At 44.8% G+C, this 7,466-nt stretch overlaps 1 non-coding gene across 1 annotated transcript; it reads left to right on the top strand.

Moving 5' to 3' along the window:
* Nucleotides 1–2,227: 2,227 nt before the first annotated feature.
* LOC144793576 (U4 spliceosomal RNA) lies at nt 2,228–2,367 on the top strand. Its single transcript, XR_013603062.1, has one exon. It is a non-coding gene; the product is annotated as a U4 spliceosomal RNA (small nuclear RNA).
* The last annotated feature ends 5,099 nt before the right edge of the window (nt 2,368–7,466 follow it).

The raw sequence follows: 7,466 nt of genomic DNA, 5'->3' as shown, positions 1-7,466 counted from the left end.
GCTGGCACCTGGAAAGCATACTGGAGAAAGTGTTTTCAGGACTGAAGCACGAGCGCACCTACTACCTTTGGGTTTCCCATCACTACTGTCTGCTCTAGGGAATGGCTCATGTTGTTTACTAAATCTTCTTCATGTAGTAAAACAGGCTGACCTCGTCCAACAGGTCTCCCACGGACAGGGTTACGGGATTTTTTTAAATCTCCGCGCTCAGAATAAAAATGAGGAAGTGAGGTGGCTGGTGATGTCTGAGACAGCGCGCCTGCTTCTATGAAAGTGAAAGTGAAAGCGGGTACGGTGCAAGATAATTAAAAAACATATGGCCCCTGCGCGCCTGTAGACGCTGAGGGGGAGGGAGGGGGGTGTACGGCAGAGAGCACACACAGCGTTTCCCTTGCGGGAGCGAGCAAGGGCACCATCTGTTTGACAGTTAATTACAAACAGATGGTTTCAAAGCTCGCTCCAGCAAGGGAATCGCCAAACGTGCAGGTATTGCCATTGAAAGCAATGCGTGTATGTTTTTGGCCTCAAAAGCGAATCGATTCCAAGAGGTCTTCTGCTACGCAACGCATGCACGCTGCGTAGGCGAGACCTAAAAACGGCCTCAGTGTCATGAAAAACATACACGGTAAGTATGAAGGGCATACGTGCCCTACTTGCAGCAAATCCAATTCGAATGGCAGACAGCCTCGTGATCACACCAGTTGTAGCAACATGTCATACCAATGCCATATACAATTCATGTCGAAAAGCAGTCCATCCTTCCAGTCAAAATCTGACTATTACATTAAATTGTCCCATATTTCAAATATCATCGCCGATTCCAGGGACGACCCTACTGACATGTACCACGTGCACTGAGTATGTGGTAATTTCCAGCTGGAGGGCCACATCGGGTCACAGGGCGTGGGATTATCAGGGTGTGGGAAGTCAGGGCAGGGTCAATCAGGAGATCAGGGACAGTGTTAGACCATCAGTGGGTATTTGACAGAAGAGTCCTGGGTGCACACTGTTGGCATATATTTTAAAGGGGCATGGAGTACTATCTGGTAGTTCAAGTTCAAGTTCAGACATTTATATAGCGCACTACTCACCCAGAGGGTCTCAAGGCGCTTGGGAAGGGGTTGAAAAATGAAGGGGTTCATTATTTGTCGAATAGCCAGGTTTTAAGTTCTTTTCTGAAGGAGATGTGGTTTTGAGTAAGGCGGAGGCGAGTGGGGAGAGAGTTCCAGGTCTTGGCCGCCAGGAAGGAGAAGGATCAGACAATTACCGAGCGCCAGGACACCTCCGGGTAACCGTTGCGCTTTTAAAAGTTTCCTTAACGTACCATAACATGTATTATTCCAGAGTATGATGCCTTTGAATTTGGTGCACTTCTGTTAACCGCAGGCTTCTGGGCAGAGTTTTGAGCACGAGGTCTTATTCTTCTACAAATTAAGCACTGGTTGAATCCAACTTCTAGTAAGTTGGCCCCTTAAATGTCAGCTAATAAGGCTATGTGTTCACCGTCAAATATTAATCAAGCACTGGCTAAAGAAATACGACATACGGGCGCCAATTTTCCTGTTAATATGGCCGCCGGGGTGAGCCGCAAGAAAAATGAGACGGTGACAGTCCAGATGATGGTAGGACAGAGCACGTCTCAACACGGCGACCCCGAAGTGATACGACATTTTCGACCCCTTCTACTTTCATCGTATTAAGGAGAGCGGTCGTACCCACGGCGATCCTCTGACAGTCGGGGCTGCTCCCCGATCTTATGCCACAAACCTAAATCCTCTTCAGAGCGCGCTGTGAGATGTCCCAGTTTGAGAGGACCTTGAAGGCACTTACTTTCCGAATCTTCTACATACTTTGCTGGCTGAAACGGAGAGCAAGCCTTCCCAGCGGATTAAAACACCGCGCCTGTCCTGAGGGAGCGATAAGCACCTCAGTAACTCCTGAAGAGTCCTCAGAATTGCTCCGGAGGAATTCTAGTTGAAGGTGTGAACGGGTCCGTTGTACTACTATACCAGGAAATGCTAATTAGCATATGGCCCGCAGAATACTCTGCGCACAATACATCCTTTCTGTGAGGCTTACAAGTAATAGATACAATTTAGAGTATTCCAGCTCGCAAAAAGAGTTATTGTTGGTATAGTCTCTGGGACCTATTTTCAAGCGACTTTTGGTCGCTGTAGGTGTCCTAAGTTTTTTCCATCTTGGGCTCCTCGAATGACGATTGTGCTTTAGCTTTGCGCAGTGGCAGTATCGTAGTCAATGAGGTTTAACCGAGGCGCGATTATTGCTTATTGAAAACTTTACCCAATACCCCGCTGTGGCGATTTGAAATATAGTCGCCATTGCAATTTTTGACAGTCTCTAAGGAGACTGATATTGCTGGTCTAAAACAGAAAAAAAACCTTCAAAAATAATACAAGTACGATCGGAGGTGCTTTTTGGCTGCACTCAGATTCTGTAGCGTGTAATGCTCTCGTTCCACCGACAGGGGGAGGACTAGAACTTACTTTGAACTTTGTGACGAGCTATGAAGTTAAACTGCAAAGCACATTTAGTAGTTGGGCAATGAGAGGAAGTGGATTTTCCCAACTGTTAATGCTTTATATGGTAATAAACGGCGCAAGTTTAGTTTCAAACTCTGTGACCCTTGTGACGGGGGGCAGTGCAGCAAGTCACTGCTGCGCCGACCTTCATCACAGGGAAAGGTCAGGACGACGGAACAGAATTTATTTAATTTTCCCTATTCCGCACCAAGCTTACTTGCACAGCGGCTGCATTCGTGAGAGTTCTTCTACAATAGACAAAATGAGCATCCTGTGGCACATATTGCACCCGCATATTGTCAAGGATGGAGTGGCGGCCCCATACCTTGGGAGGCTTCATTGACACTCTTTTGCTTGCTTGTTCATTCCATGTGCGGGCTTTCCTTCCTCTTCTTTTGTTTGTTCATTCTGTGCGATATTTCAGATGCTGCTTTTTTTTGTTCCTTCTGTTTAAGACTTCTCAAAAAGTTCATGGTGGTGTTTTTTTTTGCTTTCTCCCTAGTATGCTTATCTTTCCCTCTGCCCACTACTGTCACATGTGATTCTTCCCGTCCCTCTCTGATGTATGGGTTCTGGAGTAGCGTGCTACTCGCCAAAAAAGCGCTGCAACACCCCATCAGGGGTAACAAGTGCTATATAAATGCAAACCTTTTTCCCTCTTCTATCCCTCCACTACCCTTCTGAATCCAAATAATTGACTAACATATCCACAACTCAAATTACTTTCATATTTCACTATACTAATTCAACACTAATCCTTTGGGTTCCAGAGTAACGTGCTGCTCGTCCAAAAAGCACTTTGATGCCTCGTCAGGGGTAGTACGCGCTATATAAATGCAATTACAATACAAATATGGGAATATTTTTACCTCTGTGGCGCACTGTATTACCAACTCTAGTGCAATGTCAAGTAGGTTAACGGAGGGGCACTGCCTGCGCTCAGCTCCACCTAGAAAGTGTTGCACTCCCTCCCTTCCCCATTGAATCACTCTTTCAGAGGTAGCACGGTGTACCAAAGAGCCAATCCAGAGCCACCCCATCATGCAGGTGCACTTACACACTACATGGGAGAGGTGTGGCGCAGCGGCCAGAGTGTGTGACTCCGGAGCATGGGGTTCACGGTTCAATTATCAGCGGCAGCTCAGCTCCACATCATGTGACTCTGGGCAAAAGCTCATTTAATCTTCCCGACGGCCTACATTACACAACAAACAGGGGGCCATATTATCAAGAAAGGGCGATACATTATCGCCGCTTTTATCGGCAGGAAACTGCCGCTAAAGCGGCGATAATGGGCTTGATAATATGCCCTTGTGAATTCCCATAGAAGCCCAGGTTAACAACAGAACCCAGGCTTATATGGGAATTCACAAGGGCATATCATCAAGCCCATTATCGCCGCTTTAGCGGCAGTTTCCTGCAGATAAAAGCGGCGATAATGTATCGCCCTTTCTTGATAATATGGCCCAGGGTGCCTGAGAGGGGTTTAAGGGGTGGTGGAAAGGGAGAGGAATGCAGATTTGTAGAAGTACTAAGAGAGAAAACACAATATTTTGTAAAAATAACCAACTCTTTTAAGGCTTTCACAACAGAGAGAGAGTGTGTGCGTTTTTGTCTGTGTTTCTGCAAAACTCCCAGGTGGAATCCAACAGACACCTCGCCATACCCAACTTAAAGCATCTGTACACAACTATTGATCAGAAAATGAATTTATTAGGGGGGATGTGACACCCCAAATATCCCCCTTGAAGCTACACCCCTGACTAATGTTACTCAGAAGTGCAGGTGGTGTAGTCATTAGTCAGGGGCCACAACACAATCCCTCCCATTTCATGACCAGAAAAAAGCCTGAATGTCAACAAGTGAGAAGGCACTAGCTGTGTTATTTCTTTTTATGCTCTGCAGTGTGTGACCCACCTAACCCCAGTCCTAATAATAGTGCTAAGTAACAAAATAAATATAGTTAATAAAACTGGAAACCCCTTTAAAGCGTGTTCCTCCCACAGATGAACCCTCTACTAGGGCGGTCTTCAGTTCATGCTGTGATGCTGGACCCACTCGGGGAAGTGAAGAAATGACCACATGGGCACGAAGCACTTGCTAAAAGTTTTTGGACATTTTACTTTTTAACTTGAAAAAACATTAGCAGATTTGTGATTTCGGTTGGGGGTTCTCAAGCAGTGATCTATTATCCTTTTTTTCTCAAAACACTTGTACAAAAAAAGTACAAGGGATCCCAGGAAAAAATGTTTATATATAGATATTATGCGGTTCACAGCCCAAAGACACTAAAGTAGTCACCTGTAAAAATAATTTCTGAGATCCCTTGTGTTTTTGCACAAAGGGTCGCAAACACATTTTTATAGACCACTGCTCGAGCATGTGTGCCCATTGAGTCTGGGCAGTCCCCTCGGTAGGCTCCTGTGGCACGTGGCAGTGAAGTATTTGCCCCATCGACCCACTGCCAACACGTGCTCCTGAAGATAATTCTTCACAGATGCCATGCTAGAAAAAACCTGGACAATAAATGTCCACACCAAATCCAAACATACTATTTATTTTAAAAGCAGTCCTAGCATATTGAAGAAAGTACACAAATAGTGAAAATTGTAAAATTCTTGTGGGGGAATGCGTCTGGTTGTATGTTAGTTTCATTTCAAATATTACCAGGTGTATAATTGTTCTAGAAGGGCCAGATCCATGCCACATGAGTATCTTACACAGGATAAATTTACAACCAAAGATTTTAAATGAAATCATTTATAGTCAGTGGTTGTATTGAATACCCTGGCTTTGAAATGGATTACTCTCACAGGGTCCCATGAGCATGTGTGTGCAGCTGGGAGAAATGTTCTGCCATCCTTCCTCCACAGGTTCTTGCAGCTGCTATGCCCCTCTGCGCAGTCCAGCTAAACTTGTATGGGACTTAGTCTTGGATCTGAAGCCCACCTCAGGTGCCCCAGGAGCTCACCTGGATTTTGCTGATGCAGTCGTGCGTGTTGTGTGCTCGGATGCAGGACACTCTTGCAAATGAGTTGACCATGGCTGCGGGTAGCACTGCGAGGAGCGATCTGGACAGGTCGGAGCACTTCCTCTGCTCCAGCTCAGACAGCGTGCACCAGCGAAACTTCTTACCTTTTGAAAGGAGGCAAAGAAATGTATTAAAGTTGGATCCAAACTACAAAGAGATGAGAGGCAGAAAAAGAGAGGAAAGGGGCACATTACGAAGAACAAAGACTTGTTGCAAGACTGAAGTTATGGCTTTGATTGGCTCAAGACACTCTCTACTCCCATACAATGACCTGACACTAACACTTTCTAAAGAAAGCCACAATGTTAACCTTTCTCAACAGTTCTTCACCTTTGTTGCTCTATTTGACCTCCCACTGAACTCATCAATGCCTCTAAGGAAGGTGTTTCAGATATGGAAGAAGGGCAGATGATAAACATGAGGAAGCCATTAGAGCTTTGGAAGAGATTTTGGGGAAATACAAGCACAGTAGTGTATGAAATACAGGTGGCAAGCAATGAGTAGAGAAACAACCAGATTTATTCTTGATCTGCAGTACACGTCTAACCCTGGCAGCGATTCCACCCTCCTGCTAGAACCACCTTTCTAGAATACCCCCACACAAGTCTATCATGCCATAACGAAATACCATGGCTGACATTACATTATACAATATGGATTATAATACACGTAGTGGTGAAATGCGTTGGCTTGAAGTCTTGTTCTGGAAAGAGTAGATATGGTTTTTCAGCTGTGATAACCCTGTTCCATAAGATTCAGATTGACTCTCAGTATCTCCAACAGCTCTTTTGTCAAGGTATTTAATCAGATTCCCAAAAGATCCTCCAAATGGAATTGTGAATTCCTCATAGGTTAGACGTAGCGGAGTTTCAACAATAGTGTAAGCAATATGCTTACACGCCTTCTCCCCTACATCCCTCAACTTTTCAATGCCCAGTTTCCCATCCAGTTTATCCTGAGGTTGAAAAAATGGATAGCGATTGGCTCCCCAGTAAGAAAGACAGGAAAGAGTTTTGATAATACCAGTTCCTGAATGGGATGAACCCCGTCTCCATCTCGCTTTCCTTTGGTAAAAATGGTAGTAATGATTTGTGGTGGTATGAATCTTTGTATCTGATACCTTTGTGTATTTTACTTGGTATTGATTGAGATTTAGCCACATAATTTACACTTTTTACAAAAGTTGGTGGGGCATATTACCAAGCTATAGCGATAATTATCGCTAAGCTTGGTTAGCGGGCATTTAAATATCGCCTCGCTCCGACGATTTTTATCGCTTAGGAGCCTTGATATTATCAAGGTTTATCTCCTAAGCGATAAAAATCGGCCGAAATGCATGAATGTGGCTGAAAAGTCAGCGATATTCATGCTTTAGCGAGCAAATGCTCTTAGCCATGTTATCCACCTACCATTGGATAACATGGCTAAGAACTGCTCTGGGCAGGCGTTAGCTTTTGAAGATAATCGCGCTTAGCGCGATTATTTCCAAAAGTTGGTAATAGGGGATAGCAATGTTAGCGACTGTTTCCAGTCGCTAACATCTTGGCACGCTCACTTTGCATGTCATTAGCGATAATCATCGCTGACATGCAGAGTGGGCCCCTAAATGCCCGCTATCGCCTATTAGCTGTTGCTAACTGGTGTTAGTGACAGCTAGGGAATAGGGCGATAAAATTATCGCCGCTTTAGCGGGAATTTTTCCCGCTAAAGCGGCGATATTGCCTTTGGTAATATGCCCCGGTATTTCTATATTTTATGCTAGAAGATTTATATACTGAATTTGTGATAAGGTCTTAAACTGTTGAACTATTGGAGTTCAGCAAAGGTGTGGTTGAGAGAGCTACCAAAACACCTCACAGTTTGAGTAGTAGGGAGCTACAGGAGTTTTATGGCGG

This window comes from Lissotriton helveticus, chromosome 11 (genome assembly GCF_964261635.1).
Source record: "Lissotriton helveticus chromosome 11, aLisHel1.1, whole genome shotgun sequence".
Taxonomy (NCBI): domain Eukaryota; kingdom Metazoa; phylum Chordata; class Amphibia; order Caudata; family Salamandridae; genus Lissotriton; species Lissotriton helveticus.
The sequence above is the reverse complement of the archived record's forward strand: the minus strand, read 5'-3'. Positions and strand labels throughout refer to the sequence as shown.